Source organism: Oryzias latipes, chromosome 2 (genome assembly GCF_053564925.1).
Source record: "Oryzias latipes strain Hd-rR chromosome 2, Olatipes_Hd-rR_3.1".
NCBI lineage: Eukaryota > Metazoa > Chordata > Actinopteri > Beloniformes > Adrianichthyidae > Oryzias > Oryzias latipes.
The window spans coordinates 23439790-23457515 of NC_136238.1; the positions used below are offsets into that span (position 1 = coordinate 23439790).

Consider the following 17726-nt stretch of genomic DNA (forward strand, 5'->3'; position numbering starts at 1 on the left):
GTGACCAGCTTGTCGAACACGTCTCCAGCTCCAGCATAAGAGAAAGACTTTTGCTTGAACCAGATTTAACCTTGGATAAGGCCATTACCCTTGCAACTCAACTGGAGTCTGCAGTTCAGCAGGCTAGAGCAATAGCTGCAGACCGCAGTATGCCCGTCCAAGCCATACAGCCTCATCCTGACTATATCAAAGTACAAGCAGGACAGTCGCCGGAGTCCTCATCCTGCTGCAGCCCGAAAAACTGTTCAAAACTGTTTCAAGTGTGGTTCAGATAAGCACCTTGCCAACTTTCCTCAGTGCCCTGCTGCTAAGGCTGCATGTAAGCTTTGTCACAAGGTGGGACATTTTGCTCGTGTCTGTCGTTCATCCAAGACCAGACAGGTGCGTGAAGTCCAATTGCCTAAACTGACTGTGCTATACCTGACAGAACCTTTTCAGGCATCCAAGAAATTACAGTGTGACATTACAGTTAAAACTTCTGCCTCATCTGCTAAAGACATTGAACTTACTGTTGACACAGGCTCTGCTGTCTCTGTTCTGCCATATCACATCTACAAACAGCATCTTTGTGATACGCCATTATGCCCACCAGAACTTCAACTGGTGACGTACACAAGGAAGTTAATTCCTGTCATAGGCTGCTTAAATGCCACAGTGGTCAGAGGAAGCAAGACAGCTTCAGCTACTTTCTTTATTGTGAAAAAAGGCACGCCTCTCCTGGGACGAGATCTCATGGAGGCTCTGAACATCTGTATTTCTGGCAATACTGTCCTTTCTCCTCACAAAGCTCTGCCTGCACCGGTGATGACAGCAGAACCATCACTGCCTTCTTGCATCCCTCCTGCTCCTGACATTGGATGCGTGCATGCTTTTATGCACAAAGTGAAGATAGACTCTTCAGTAACACCAGTACGCCAAAAACTGCGCCGCCTGCCACTTGCTGTGAGGGCTTCAGTGTCAGCTGAACTAGAACGCCTACTAAAGGCTGGTGTCATCGAGAAAGTTGACGCATCACCCTGGGTTTCACCGATTGTTCTCACTGGACGAAAAAATGGTGGAATTAGGTTGTGTGCAGATTTGAGGGAACCAAACAAAGCCGTAATCACTGACTTCTATCAATTGTCACATATGGATGAAATTTTCGCCAACCTACAGGGTGCAAAATTGTTTTCCACAATTGACCTGGCTAATGCATACTATCAGCTGCCACTGCATGAAGACAGCAGAGACCTCACAGCATTCATCACTCATGATGGTCTCTTCAGATTTTGCAGGGTTCCTTACTTGCTTCTGCCCCCTCAGCTTTCCAGAAAATGATGAAAGAAATCCTCAAAGATCTTCCGGGGGTCCAAAATTACTTGGATGACCTCATTGTTTTTGGCAAAACTAATTCTGAACATGATCAGAACCTTGATGCTGTCCTTCGGAGGCTCAAGGAAGCTGGACTCGTGCTCAATGACCAAAAATGCAATTTCAGAAAATCATCATTGCGCTTTTTGGGTCATGTCGTTAGTGCAGATGTCATTCTTCCTGATCAGGACCACATTGAGGCTGTATTAAAAGCCCCTTCTCCATCTGATGCTGCTTCACTGAGATCCTTTCTGGGCTTGGTTTCCTGGTACTCCAAATTTCTGCCCAATTTTGCAACCGTTGTAGCCCCTATGCATATCTGTTTCAAGGAAAAGAACGCATTTACCTGGACCTCAGCTGCCCAAGCCAGTTTCGAGGAAGTTAAACACCTCCTGGTTACTAGTGCTGCTTTGGCTCCTTTTGATCCAACTCTACAACCTGTGGTATCCACTGATGCCAGTGACTGTGGACTGGGTGCTGTGCTAGCTCAAGTGCATCCTGATGGCACTGAGAAAACAGTGGCTTTTGCCTCGCCTACATTGACCGCCACGGAACAGAAATATTCTACTGTTGAGAAAGAAGCACTTGCTTGCGTCTGGGCAACTGAGAAATGGTGAACATATTTATGGAGACAACGATTACTCTCCGCACAGATCACCAAACATTGACAACTCTGCTGACCACAAAAGGGATGGGTCGAGCTGGATTGCGTATTGCTCGCTGGTCTGCGCGCTTACTATGTTTTGATTATAACATCATTTACCGACCAGGCTCTGAGAATCATACAGCTGATTGTCTTTCCCGCCTTCCCTTGCCTGTTGCTGATACTTTCATTCCGGGTCCAGAACCAGAAATGGTAGCTCAGATTTCAGCTGCTTTGTCTTCACTTCCCATTTCTGACTTCGAGTTGGCATGTTCTTCTTGACCTGAATTGTCTGCGTTGCGTTCTCAAATGGTAAAGGGAAAGCCTGCTTCTATTAAGTCAGTCAGCGAGGCAATTGCTCCTTATTACAACATCAAAGATGAACTCAGAGGTTCGAGGATTGTTGCGCCACTTTCTGTGAGGCCTATGCTAATTACTCTTGCCCATGAGAATCATCAAGGCATCGTGTGCACTAAACAGCGCTTGGGGGACCTTCATTGGTCGCCAAAGATGGACTCCCAAGTGCAGGCTGCAATAGCCTCATGTGTCATTTGTCAGACAAATGACAAAACAGCTCATACACATCCTGCTCCCTTGCAGCCTGTTCCTCTTCCTGATGGACCATGGAAAAAGCTTGGAGTTGACATTGTTGGACCTTTTTTAGACAGCTGACCCTACCTGCAGATTTGCTATCACGCTGACTGATTACTATTCTAAGTGGCCTGAGCTTACTTTTTCACCAACTGCTACTGCTAATGATGTCATTCGGTTCTTGTCTAGTGTTTTTAGTCGTCATGGTAACCCCGAAAACATAGTCACAGATAATGGGGCACAGTTTACCTCTCATGTATTCACCTCTTTTCTTCTTCTGCGAGGCATAACACACAGCAGAACATCTGTCTACTACCCAGCTGCTAATGGGGCGGTTGAGAGATTTCACCGTGGTCTCAGGTCCTGCATTCAGACTGCAATTCAGCAATCCCTACCTTGGACAGAGACTGTGACAGACTGGCTCCAGGTGTACCGTGCAACTCCGCATGCGACCACCTCCATCTCTCCTTATGAACTATTATACGGTAGGAAGATGCGAACCAAACTTGACATTCTTCCAATACCCCCTGCTGTTTCTCCTTTGGATGACGTACCACGTTGTTCAGTTCAAAAACAGCAGAGCACTATGCAACGTTACACCAACGCTAGACGTGGTGCACGTACACCATCTTTTCTGCCAGGAGAGAAAGTGCAAATATGGAAGCCGAATCATGTTGCTAAAGCACACCCCAGGTTTACTGCTACTGTAACTGTGGAGAGGGCCAAAGGTGCAAACTCATTCTTACTCAGTGACGGGAAGACATGGAACGCTACACATGTTGCTCGTTTTCCTGAGATGACTGAACAAGCTGCTGCTCAATCATCGCAGCCTGATGACACTTCTCCAGCCACATGGAAACCAGTTCGTGCTAAAAAAAAACCTACATGGCACAAGGATTATGTTGTATAATCGATTTTGTTGTAGCTGTGTGTTCAGAAAATTTTAGATTAGAAACAAATCTACCAGATTTGTTTGAGTTATAAATCTTTCAAGTCGTAGCCTTTGTATTTGAAAATTATGTTTGTTTATTGATGATGTCATTTAACTGCAGCTTTATATTTTTCAGATCTCCCAGAATGTGTTCCTGTGCAGAAGCAGCATAAGCAGTCTCTAGGGTTTTTATTTTATTTTCTAGTTCTAATAAATCTGCTTTCTCTTTGCGTTTTTCATGCGTTGAATAAGAGATGATTTTCCCTCTCATGACTGCCTTTGCTGCTTCCCAAAGAAGACAAGGTGAGATGTCTGGAGTATTGTTTTATTCTTTTTTAAAGAATTCAATAAATTTTTGGTCCTTTAAAAGAGACGTGTTAAACCTCCAGGTCGTACCAGAGGGTATGGATATTTCCTTGAAATTTCTTATAGAAACTTGTGCATGATCACTGATAATAATTGGATGAATGTTGGAACTTTGGATATCTTTTAAGAGAGAGTTACTAATTAATAAATAGTCTAAACGGGAGTGTGAGTGGTGAACTGCAGAGAAAAAGGTGAACCCTTTAGTGTTTGGGTGACATGAGCGCCAAGCGTCGCAGAGACCCAGATCATCTGGGTCTGAGTCTGTCAAGTTCAGGGTCCATAACAAGGTTGATGTCTCCTCCTATAATGATTGTGGAGTCAGAGTGAACTGAGAGTGAGGTGAAAAATCTGTGAAAGAAGGAAGAGTCGTCAACATTAGGGCCGTAAACACTCGCTATGCAATAGTCCTTATTCTGAATGGATATATTAATGATTACAAATCTGCCTTCTGGGTCAGTAACTGTATCCTTATGAGTAAAATTAAGGTTTTTATTAATCAAAACAGCAACCCCTCTTTGTTTGGAGTTATAACTAGAAGAATATATGACTGGAAATTGTAAGCAGCACAGGTCGATTCAATGAATTCGATAAATGGGTCTCCTGCAGTAGAGCTATATCTGCTTTTAGACCATCCAGGTGATTTAACACTTTCAATCTCTTTGGCCCAGAACCAAGCCCACGCACATTCCAGCTAACGATGTTAAGACTGTTCATAACTGCTCTGACTGAAAAGGTGTAAAGCTAAGTAATGCGTGTGTGCCACTCCGTGTGCGCGTGCCCGCATTGCAAACCCGGTGCACAGAGAGGCGCTATGCATGTGCACGTATTCTGGCTATGTGAGCTGCGTGTTGAGTTGAGTGTGAGTTGCGTCCTATGAGAGCCTGTGTGAGGTGTTTGCAGCTTGTCGGCGTGTGTGTGCGGGATCTATTGTGCATGTCCGTGTGTGCGCGCACGCCCGTTCAGTGCGTAGATAAATACTTACCGAGGATGTGTTGTTTTTTGGTGATTTACATATGAGGAGGGGGGAGAGGGGGGGACTAAGAAAAAGATAGAAAACAAGAGAAGAAAGAGAAAACAAAAACAACAAAAACAACAGAGACATGAGTGGGAGGTGGAGAAAAACAACTGTTTTCCTGAGATGGAGGTGTGCATTATTGATGATCCGGTTTCCATTCATTGAAGTTAGTTTAGTTTCTTCTGGGCAGCGCAGATGTTCTCAACGCGGATCTGAAAGCCTTCAGCACAGCCAGGGGGTGATCTCCGGGTCCCGGAATAGCCGGCTGTCCACGTATAATTTGTCAACGGCCAGAACCGCTCTAGAGCCAGCAGTAAGATGCTTCCTCCTCAGCGGGGAACAGGATCTTCCTTTTACGGAGGATTTCTGCCTGGAACTGGTCATTCACGCTGAAGTGCGTTCCTTTCAGCTCCCGGCCTCGGCCCTTCACCAGCTCCTTCTGTTTAAAATGTTCGAATTTGGCCGCAATAGGACGCGGGCGCTGATTGTCGGACCTTCTTCCTCCGAGGCGGTGAACCCTGTGGAATGAGATTTTCTGCACCTCCTCCTTGGGGAGCTTTAGGTGGACCTCCAAGAAGGACTTCACAGTGGCCTCTGGGTCTTCCCCTGCTTCTTCTGGAATCCCAGAGATCACTAGGTTGTCCCTCATGCTCCTCGACTGAAGATCCAGGAGGGTTTCCTTAATGGATCGGTTCTCCTCGGAGAGACGGGCGGTGTCGTTGCCCAGAATCTTGACGGTCTCTCTGAGGGCCTGGTTCTCCACCGCTAGCTCCCGCACCTGCTGCTGGCTGAACTCCAGAGACTCCCGCAGGCCTTGAAATTCCTTGTGGAGGATCTCCAGCAGATTAAGGCCGCAATCAAGGCTGGAGAGCCTTTTATCAATCGTTTCTAGGATGTCGCTCACGCCGCTGCCTGGAGAGGACGCAGCCCCTGGAGAGTCCTCAGGGCGTCCACGCTTGGAGGAAGGGGTGTTTTGGTTGGTTTTTCCCATGACGCAGGTATTATAACACTCGTCAATGAATTTCTCCAGGTCCTCCAGGCTGACAAAAGCTTAATAATCTTATCAAGTCATGTTAGTTACTGGGATTATTTTAATATGGCGGAATATTGAAACAAGATCGAAAATGTTTGTACAACTGCTTACGTGCCGCCAAGTTGACTCACCACGCTCGTCTCGTTGGTTCTCACGATACTACAGCATCACACCTTCGTCTTCATTCTATCTTTGACTCACAAACAGACTTGAATCTTTAGCCTTCCCCCTCATCCTGTTCTAGCTGTTCTAATCTTCATGTGTTTGGTTCCTTCTCAGTAGAAATGGGTTGGAAAAGAGCTTTGGAATGTTCAGGTGGTGCTGATGTCTTTCTAGATGGGGGTGAGCAGTACAGATGATGCTCCTCCCTCCTGATTCAGAGGGGAACAGTGGGCAGCAGCTGAAAGGAGGGAGTCGAAATGGGAAAAGTTCTCTGCACATTTCTCCTTTCCAAGAACAGAGGGACACGACTCCATGAACCGCAGAAGCTAAAGAGTTGGAAAACATGCCCAGCTGAGGGTGCAGCTTCAGGACTCATGAGGAGGACCACATGCACGGCTCTGTTGCTGCTGAACGTCTGACTGAGATGATCCACATTCAGAAGAGAGTTTGTGCCGCAAGAGTTCAGAGTGAAAGACGTGTAGAAGAAGAGAATCCTGAAGGGTTTCTGTGCAGACATGAACTCAGTCAGAGAGCGTATGAATGTTGGAGGATCCAGAAGAAACCAGGAGCTCACGAAGGTGGTTCTGTTGGAGCAGAGAGCAGAACTCTGATCCCAGTTTCAAGAACAATGCAGGCTCTTTTTTTTTTTTTTTTCCGGTTCCGGGTTACAGCACGGACACGTGTGGCTCTCTGCAGCTATACAACTATCTTCAAATGACTTAAAAAGTTGATTTTCTCCAAAAAAAGAGAGCTGACCATGGCCTCTAAGAAAAACCCGGACTACAAAGACCTTAGAAAGACTCTTGATGACATCCAAGCTGCGTTGTATCCATTTATGGAACAAGTGACCGCTAAACCAGCTCCGCTCTTGGAGCTCATGGAAGAGTTCCGAAGATTCCGAGCTCAAAACGAGCAACGAGAAAACCGGGTCGACATTCTGGAGAAAAGACTGGACGATGTGGAACAACAAGGGGCGGCAGTGGCTCAGGTGGATGAGCGGGTCGTCCAATGACCGAAGGGTTGGCGGTTCGATCCCCGCTCCCACCAGTCAAAATGTCGTTGTGTCCTTGGGCAAGACACTTCACCCTCCTTGCCTCCAGTGTGGCTCCACTGGTGTGTGAATGCGCATGAATGATCCCGGTGATGGTCAGAGGGGCCGTAGGCGCGAACTGGCAGCCACGCCTCTGTCAGTCTGCCCCAGGGCAGCTGTGGCTACAACTGTAGCTACCATCACCAAGTATGACTGAGGAGTGAATGAATAATGGACACAATGTAAGCGCTTTGGGTGTCTTGAAAAGCGCAGATAAATCCAATCCATTATTATTATTAAGTAAGGATGAAAAATGTCATTCTCACTGGAGTACCGATCAAACCTCGGGCTAAAGCTAAATGCAGCTAGAGTTAAAACGGCTAATGCTAATGGTGCTAGCATTGCTAGCAGTTCTGAAACGGAGAGTGGTGGAGAGTCTTTGGTGGAATCATTCATCACCAAGTGGAATCATTTCTCACGTCTGAAGGGATTTTCCTGGATCTCAACACCATCGAGACCTGCCACCCGCTCCCCAGGAGAAAGGAGACGGATAAACCAGTGATCCTCATCAGGTTTGTGAATCAAAAACACAAGCTAGCTCTGATGAATCAAAGGAGGAATGTCAAAGGTTCTGCTGCTTATCTGAAAGACCATCTGACAAGAAGGAATGCTGAAATTGCGTAACATGCCAGGCTTCTCAGGTAGCAAAAGCAGATTGAGAACACTCCGGTTAAAGGCTGCAGGATTTACGTCAAACCACTCGGTCCACTGGACCGGTCCAAGGTTCTGGTTGTGAACACCATGAAGGACTTTGAGAAGTGTTTGATCACGGACGTCTGAACCAACATGCAGTAATAAATCAAAGAGTCAAATCATTTAAAGAAATTTGAATTCTAGATTCATCGCTCTCTCCAAAAGTCTAAGTGACCCTGATTCTCAGCAAAGTTCTGACCTGCAGACAACTTGACCTCAACTTTCAGCGCCGCTGATATCAGCTGAAGAAGGATATGGACCAGAATCTAATGTCTGCAGACAAAACAGCGAAGAGAACTATTAACTCTGTTTAAACCCAGAAGAATGGCTGTTGGTCAGCAGAAAAAGAAATCGTAACCTTGGTCATTCGACAGATTAGGGACCCTTTTTATTTTCCCTTACAGCATTACTTTATTATAAAAAATAAATTTTAAAAAAATACTAAGAAATAGTAAAACAAACGATTAATCAATTATTGAAAATTGTTAAATTTATTGATTTCTAATGATACTACTTCATTTGCTCCAAAAATTGATAAATTGATTCATATTTTTTTCCTAATGTAACATAATTTTGCACATATTTTTAATAATAATAATAATAATAATAATACATTTTATTTAAAAGCGCCTTTCAAAACACCCAAGGTCACCGTACATAGTTAGAGGTAAAACACAATAAAATCACAACATGTTAAAAACAATAAATAAATTGGATTCATTAGTAAAATCAGCTGACAGAAAACGTGAAATTGTGTTCCGGAAATGCAAGCTTAAACAGATAGGTTTTGAGTCTGGATTTAAAGATCAGAAAGGAGTCAGTGTTACGGAGGTCTGGGGGGAGAGAGTTCCAGAGTTGGGGAGCAGAGCGACTGAAGGCACGGCTCCCCATGGTGACCATACCTTCAGGTCACCAGAGGGACAGAGAGCTGAAGAGAGGAAGAAGACCGAAGAGAGCGAGAGGGAGTGTTAACATGGAGGAGATTAGAGAGATAGGAGGGAGCCAGGCTATGGAGGGCTTTGAAAGTGTAGAGAAGGAGCTTGAATTTAATCCTAAAGGCTACTGGAAGCCAGTGCAGCTGCTGGAGAACGGGAGTGATGTAATGGAAGGAGGGGGTTCTGGTGATGATGCGGGCAGCTGAATTCTGGAACAATTGAAACTTATTTAGAGTTTTGTTGGGAAGACCATAGAGAAGAGCATTACAATAGTCAAGACGAGAAGTGACCAGACTATGAACTAAAATGGAGGCGGAGTGGATGGTGAGGGAGGGGCGGAGTCGATTAATATTGCGTACATGAAAGTAGGCTGACCGAGTAATGCTATTGATGTGGGATTGAAATGATAATGTACTATCAAGGATGACACCCAGACTCTTTACTTGAGGGTAGGGGAAAACTGGAGAGGAATCGATGGAAAGGGTAAAATTAAAAACTTTGGAAAGGGTGGATTTGGAACCTACGAGGAGAAATTCGGTTTTATCACTGTTAAGTTTGAGGAAGTTTAGGGTGAACCAGGTTTTTATTTCAGACAGGCAGGAGGAGAGGGAGGTAGGTGGAATAGAAGAGTTGGGTTTACTGGACAGATAGAGCTGAGTGTCATCCGCGAAACAATGAAAATCAATATTGAATTTACGGAATATATTACCAAGGGGTAGCAGGTAGGTAATGAAGAGGAGGGGACCGAGAACAGAACCTTGAGGAACACCAGATGAAATGAGTGAGGGTTGGGATTTAAAAGAATTCAGTTGAATAAACTGAGTGCGGCTTGAAAAATAAGAATGAAACCAGCGGAGGGGGGTGGACTCGATAACGAGGGCTGAAAGTCTGTGGAGGAGGATGGAGTGAGATATGGTGTCAAATGCTGCGCTCAAGTCGAGGAGGATGAGGATGGTGATGAGTCCAGAATGAGCTGCTAGGAGAAGGTCATTGGTGATTTTTAGTAGGGCAGTTTCTGTGCTATGAAGGGGACGGAAACCGGATTGAAAAGGTTCAAAAAGATCATTTTGGGTGAGATGATGGGAAAGTTGGGAGGCGACAATCTTTTCAAGAATTTTTGAGATGAAGGGGAGGTTGGAAATAGGACGAAGATTATGAAAGGAATTGGGGTCTGAGCCAGGTTTTTTTAGGATAGTTCTGACGGCAGCGATCTTGAGGAGTGAGGGGACAATACCTGATGTCAACGAGGAGTGAATAATGGCACAAATGAAGGGAAGAAGAGAAGGAAGGTAGGATTTAACCAGGGATGTTGGTAGGGGATCGAGCAAACATGTGGATGGTTTGGACTTATGGATGAGGCGGGAAATTTCACTGGGATCAGGGAGGAGAAAGGAAGTGAATATATGAGTTACAGAAAACAAGTCAGACGGGACGGGAGGAGAGGTGGAGGAATGGAGATGCTGATGGATATCTAGAATTTTCTGGTTAAAGAATAACTGAAGAGAATTACAGTGCTCATCTGAATAAAAATGAGGGGGAAAACTGTTACGGGGTTGAAAGACATTATCCATTAGAGAAAACAGCATTTTGGAATTTCCCTTATTTACATCAATCAGTTGAGTGAACTAGTTCGTTTTAGTGTTAGAAACCAAGTCCTTGTATTGTAGAATATGTTCATTGTAGATTTCCTTATGAAGGGGAGAGCCAGTTTTTTTGCAGAGCCGTTCCAACTGGCGGCATTTGGCTTTCATTTTATGGAGTTCAGGGGTGAACCAGGGGGAAGATTGAACAAATAAAACAGACCGGGTTCTTACAGGAGCGAAACTGTTAAGAACATCTAAAAGGCAGTTATTATAAAAAGAAACCAGTTCATCAGGGTTGGACGAGTTCGGGAAAGGAATGCGCTCCAAATGAGAAGAAAACAGATCCACGTTTATATTCTTGATGTTTCGGAAGGAGATGAGGCGATTGGGTTTGATCTCAGATAAAATCAAGGGGATGCTAAAAGAAACAAGATGGTGATCAGTCATAGGAAGGTCATCTGTGGAACAGTTAGAGGGGGTTAACCCAGAGCAGCAGACCAGGTACAGAATGTGTCCTTTAGAGTGGGTGGGGAGCTGAACATGTTGATTAAAACCAAGACTATCCAGGCATGAGCAGAAGTCTCTGGTGAGGGGGAGGTGGTTGTTATCAAAATGTATGTCAAAATCCCCCATACACATTTTAACTTTTGATACTTGATCAAATGTTTCCATGAAAATTCATGAAACAGTGTTATGTCTATTTTACCGATATAGTATTTTTTTAATCATAACAATGAATTTTATAAGTAACATAATCTGCAGATATTTTGGATAAATGATCTGCATTTGCCATGATGATTTCTAAAATAGTTATTTTTACATAATAATGAAGTAATTCATCTTTGTCGTGTGCTTTATTGATACTTAATGATTCTTAATTCTGTCTGATAAAAGATAGGAACCGGATATTGATAAATCATGTAACAAAATGGTTACAGTATAACGGGGGTGAGATGATATAACTTTGCTTCTTTCCACTCCCTTTCAAGCAATATTTATTAATATGTCTAATTATCCTAAGTTTGATTCGTCTTTGTATGAATGTACAACTGATTATTGTATTGTTTTGGTGTATTCTTATTTGATTGCTTGAAATAAAACATTTCAAATCAAATCAAATCAAATCAAAATGTTCTGGACTGAAGAGTTCTCCTGAAATGTTCTGTTCAGACTTCTTCAGGATCACATCTGACTGAAGCTGCTGTGCTGCCCTCTAGTGGCAAACAAGGGATCTGCAGCACACATTTCTGAATTTCTCAAGATTTTTGAAGCTCATCAAGAGAATGCCAAAAGTGTGCAAAGCAGTAATCAAAGCAAAAGGTGGCTACTATGAAGAACATAAAACATGACATTTTCTCAGTTGTTTCACACTTTTTTGTTATGTATATAATTCCACATGTGTTAATTCACAGTTTTGATGCCTTCAGTGAATCGACCATTTCCATTGTCTTGAAAAATAAAGGAAACTCTTTGAATGAGGTGTGTCCAAACTTTTTGTCTGTACTGTAAATAAAAAAGTTAAGTTTTTTTTTTCTTAACCTGAAAAAAATCTGTGAATTTATTTAAATCTTTCCCATTTTTTTTATTGAAAAAATATTTGAAGAAGACAGAAACAAGAAACAGCATTAATATATTTGCAAATTGTCAGTGAAACATTCCAAAGATCTTACATTTTTTAACTTTTCTTTTAGTGTGTTACATCTCAGTTTTATACTTTATAAATTTGTCGTAAATGTCTCTATTTTTTCACTGTAATAAGAAGTTTTAAATTATTGCTTGTCTTTGTTATTAACTATACAGTTAAATGTTTATTTATATTTGTAATTATTCTTTTTAGAAACAGTTTTTTGGGATCTCTTTGCTTAAAATTTTCTTTTTTTAATTTTTGTTTCTTTGTTTACTTAAGGGATTTCTTTATTGATTACTGTAGTTTAGAAATACATTATACAAATGTGATCAGGTTTAGTTAGTCTCTGATGCGGTTTGTAGTCAAACCTGAACATAGACCTTTTTCACACTTCCGCATTTTTCGACCGGAAATACGTCAATGACGTGTAAAACAACTTCCTGTTAGCATAGCGGCACATATGAAGAATGGCAGAGTGGAAGAGTTGCAGTTTCTGTTGTGTTCCAGGCTGTTCGTCTTCCAACCAAAAACAACCCTACTTTTCATTTCATTATTTTCCTATGGATCCAAACCTGAAACCCAAATGGATATAGGCGATCCGAAGAGAGGAAGGGCATAGTTTAATGTAAACACAGGTGGCACCCTCTGCTGCCGGCACTTCGCTCCGGATTGTGGTGCGGCTGCGTCGTTCGTCGGCTGAAGAGTGGTGTCGTCCCGAGCCTTTTCCCTTGGAAATACTTTACTGCTCCTTTGAGAAGGGAGTCAGTATATGACAGAACCTCAAACGTCAGGCTATGCAGCTATGCTGTGAAGATAGCAACATGATGGTGGCTAAGCTAAGGCAGTAAATGGATCACGACTACGTGACACACCCACCTGCAGGTAAGGTTGTTCATAATGTGTTAACGTTAGTCAACTATGTGTACCGTTATTGGATAAATGCATTTGTACCTGAACAAATGAATGTTTAGAATAAAAGCTGTTCATGCTCTCACCTATTTTAATTACATGTATTTAACTAATTTAGAGTATTTTGTCATTTTTTATTTTCCTTAAAAATAAATGAAACGGTTTTGTAATTAAATACTTAACATACTTTTCAAATCATGATTACTGTGTTGTGGTGAAAGGTAGCAAATGTTTTAATACTGATTTTTAATTTCGTTATCTTCACAGGTGCTCTGTATGAGGCTTTGGATTACATCCATGACTTACTTACTGACATTGGATCTAAGCTCATCATTCCACCTTTTAAGCGTTCAGCTCCATCAGCAAGGAGGAAACGGAACAAACGCAGTCATGCCCCGCCTCAGAATTATGGTGGAAAGAGTGATCGATAGGATAAAGTCCTTACACATCTGGGACTCTCCCGTGCCGCTCACACTGATGGGCAGTGGGAATCAGATCTGGCTTAACTGCCGTGTTTTGGCAAATTATCATGGACCTTTTTTGTTTTGAAGAGTGAATTAATGTTTGGTATGTAAATAATGTATAATGTGCAAATAGTATGGAAAAATGTAGTGTTCCCACATATTCTTAAATTCTAATTAAATATAATTGTTATATTCTTAATATTTTTCTGTTGAAATGTGACTTTGACTTCACACAAAAATTAGATGAACAAATAAAACAATTTTGGTCAAAATTGTGCCTCATTTAATTTTTTGGTATGCGTAACATCAACTGATTAATCACAACACAAATAACAAACATTTACAATAAAAAACAACATTACAGATCAACAGTAAGACAGAAGGCTGAACTGATTGTTAAAGACAAGATAAGTGTAATTTAAGGTATGCATTCATGCATTTGCAATGATATATATCCAAGTTCTCTTTCATTCCATCTCAGAAACCCCATCCAACACAGCCATGAGAGGTTGGGGCTGCACCTGGCATAATCTGCTTCCAGATGCCATCATATGGATCTGGCTGTGGTCCTACACAAAAGAAACACAACACACAAAAGTTAGACATAAGTGCATAACTACATTTAAATTTAATTCATTATATCTGCTGTAACCATAATTTGGTTAGTCATAAGATTAGAAAAAACAACTTAATTTGCTGTCACAAAGCAACAAAAAGTTAAATGAATCACCTGTATATGCCTTGTACAGTGTGGACCTCAGACCGTCCCTGCCAACTGTTTTGGGCTTTAGCACCACCAGCTCACTAACCGGTTCAGGATGGATTCCCTTATAAGTAAAAGGCAGAAAGCAATTACAGTTTGTATTCACTACTGGGGGTGTTTTTATAATAATTTAGAGTTGTTATGGATACACATCCGTTCTTAAATCATAATGACAATTTTATCACAAACCCACCTGTGTTCTTGGTCTGTGCCATCAAGCCACTCGTGCAGGCCGGGGGGGGTTGGTGGAGCAGCCTGCAGACCAGCTGTGAATAATGTGCGGTCTGGAACAGGATGGCAACTATGTGATTGCAAAATCCTTTAGCAGCCACACAACTGCAGAAGAAAGCTTTCAGGTTGGCACTTTCTGCATCCAGTGATATCTGGAAACAATAAATTAAATAGGTTAAAATTGAGACATACTTATGTTGCTACATCAATGTAACACGAAACTATAACTTTCAGTAGGGTGACCAGATTTGAGTTTGTAAAAAAGAGGAGTGAAGTGAGTTTGTGAGATATTTCATCGAGAGTAATTGGTGTGCAGAGCTGCGTACATAAAACAAATATGATTACATTTCATCTATGTTCAATGCTATTTTATTATAAAAGTATCAAAAAAGAGGACATGTCCAGGAAAAGAGGACGTCTGGTCACCCTAGTTTGAGAAAAATAATACTAATAGTAAGTGAATAAAGTGCCGCAACCGCAGCAGCAAAAAGAATGAACACGCAAAAGGGCAACTTAACATTTCTTATTTACAGCTTCGCCAAATTTTTGGGTGTTATGTTAATCTCATGCCTTTTCACTTAAACATACACACAACATATTCACTGCGATGTGTTATACCTTATATTACAAATTAATAACACCAGGATTTACAGTTGACGTAAACAAAGAGTTACCGGTGATGCGGCTATGGCTAAGCTAGCTGAAGCTTACCTTGGTAATGGTGGATAAACTCTTCGTGGACGAATTTATATCCCTTGTCCAATTTGTTTCCTTTAGTGGACGAATGCATCTTCACACTCTTCATCACATCGGTGCTGGTGAACTTCGGAACACAACTCTGGCTCTTCAAAAACACTCTAGGCTCTGCCATTCCTCCGCCAGCGAAGCACAAACCGGAACTAGGTTTACACGCTGACTACGTATTTCCGTTTTTTGTGAAAAAGGTCTATTGTAATGAGACACAGTGTGATGACGTCACAACAACTCTCAAAAAGTTTCCTCAATACTATTTTGATGGCCTGGGGGGTTCGGCAAGATGGCGGACCGGGAGCCTGTAGTGTTCTAAACTCTGTAGAAGTTTGCGTGCCAAACCCTAGTAACAAGACAACAAATGAATACAGTGACTGACTACCGGTAAGAGAGCTTGCTTAAAAAAAATAAAAAAAAAAAAAAAAAAACGAACTCAACATTACTTACTCGCTCTGGGAGTTCCTGCTGGGGAAGATCTTTCAATCCACCACTATTAGCAATTGCTAGCTAGCTATTGCTAACGCCATGCCGAAACGATATAAAATCAAAGGGAACATGTTAATGGACACAGATGAAGAGGGCGCAGGTTCTGCTTGTGCACTGCTGCTTGAATCTCCTGCTTCAAGTCCTCTCTCTAAGAAACAGTGTTAAGGAAAAAAAGAAGAACATGTGTCAAATGCTGATATTCTACACGCAATCCGCGAATTAACAGGCAGATTTGCTTCCCTTGAAGAAAAGATCTGCAGAAACACTGCAGATATTGTAACCATCAAAGAAGTGGTGGAAGGATTGGATCATCAGGTTAAAAAAAGCGAGGAAAGGATGCAAGAGGTGAATCACAGATTTTCAGATCTGGAGATGAAGACCGATGAGATGGAACGTTACAGTCGCAGGTGGAATCTGAAGATGTTCAACCTTCCTGAATCCACAAATGAAACAACGGAGGAAACAAGAGGAAAAGTTTTTGAGGTTTTTGCCCAGATTGCTCCAGAAGAAAGGCAGAAATTTGGCTTTCTCGTTGACACAGTGCATCGCGTGGGACAGCATAAAGATGAAAACAGGCCTCGACCAGTCATCATTCAATTCACAATGCGAGTCTTCAGGCAGAAAATCTGGAGGGCGTCAAAGGATGCTGCAGTCATGAAGGAAAAGAAGCTTCGCATCGCCGAAGATTTGACCTTTCGTGAAAGGCAGAACAGAGGAAAGATCTGGCCGTTGGTGGAAAAAGCTCGGAAAGAAGGGAAGAAAGCCACCTGGAGAGGACAGGATGCCATCATCGATGGAAAGAGAGTTTCAGCTGAAAATCTAAAACACTGATTTATGTAACTGTAAAGGTCGGTAATTAAGAAATATTCCCTCATCATTCGTTGACTTAGAATTTTACCTCATGAAGGCATGTCAAACTTTCGATAAGTTTTTGTTTCCAACTTATCCCTAAGCTAGGTAAGTTGGTATAGAATGGTTATTTGTTCTTAGTTCTTATTTTCAAGTTCTGTGTTCTATAAGCTATGACTGATTTTAAGTTTAACTCTTTAAAAATAATTTCTTTAAATGTTAGGGGACTACGTGATACAACCAAGAGAAAAGCATTATTTCTTTTTCTTAGAAGAACTGGCGGAAATATTTTTCTGTTGCAAGAAACTCACTCTTGTGAGTTGGACGAAAAATTTTGGAAATCTCAGTGGGGTGATCAGTATTTTTTCTCTCATGCTTCTCATCATTCTGCAGGTGTTTCAATACTCTTTAACAAATTTACTGGGGATATTTTAGAAAAAAAGAGTTCTGAAGATGGCAGATGGATAGTAAGGGCGTTAAAGCTGGATAATTCCATTTTCATAATCCTTAATTTGTATGGTCACAATATAATAGCACAAACAAAACAATTAGCCACAGATGTTTACAATATTATACACACTTTTATAAAGAAATATAAAGATGCAATTCTGATTATTGGGGGAGATTTTAATGATGCCCCAAATGATTGTGTGGATAGATTTCCAGTAAGAGCTCTAAACTCTCAATTTAAATTGACTGATTTCCTATTTGATAAACTTTCCCTCATTGATGCATGGCGTTTTTTAAATCCTAGTAGCAAAGAGTTTAGCTGGAGTAACTCTCGTAAAACTCTGCAATCAAGAATAGATTTATGGTTAACATCCTGTAATTGTCTACAATATATAACTAATATTTCACATTGTTATGCCCCATTTTCTGATCACAAAATGATAACTATCCAACTAAATGGTTCAAAACACAAAACAAACAATAAATTAAGAGGATATTGGAAATTTAATAACAAATTACTTGAAGATGAACATTTTGAAAATTCCATTAGACAAGAAGCAAAACATATATTTGGAAATAAAAGCATGAATGCTAAGCAGAAATGGGAGTTCTTTAAATTTAAAGTTAGATCCATTGCAATTGAACGTAGTAAAACTCTTAACATAAGCAAACAGGCCAAAGAAAATATGATAATGGAAGCTATACAGTCTTTATTACACAAAACGTTTCTTTCTGATGATGAAAAGACAAATTTAACCCAACTTCAAAATGAAATAGATAAATCATACATTGAAGCTGCAAAAGG

The 17726-nt window shown here is 41.6% G+C and overlaps 1 long non-coding RNA gene across 1 annotated transcript; it reads left to right on the top strand.

Annotated features, from left to right (window-relative positions):
- The first annotated feature begins 12254 nt into the window (after positions 1-12254).
- LOC144988364 (uncharacterized) lies at positions 12255-13664 on the top strand. Its single transcript, XR_013652252.1, has 2 exons — positions 12255-12901; positions 13196-13664. It is a non-coding gene; the product is annotated as an uncharacterized LOC144988364 (long non-coding RNA).
- Positions 13665-17726: the final 4062 nt, after the last annotated feature.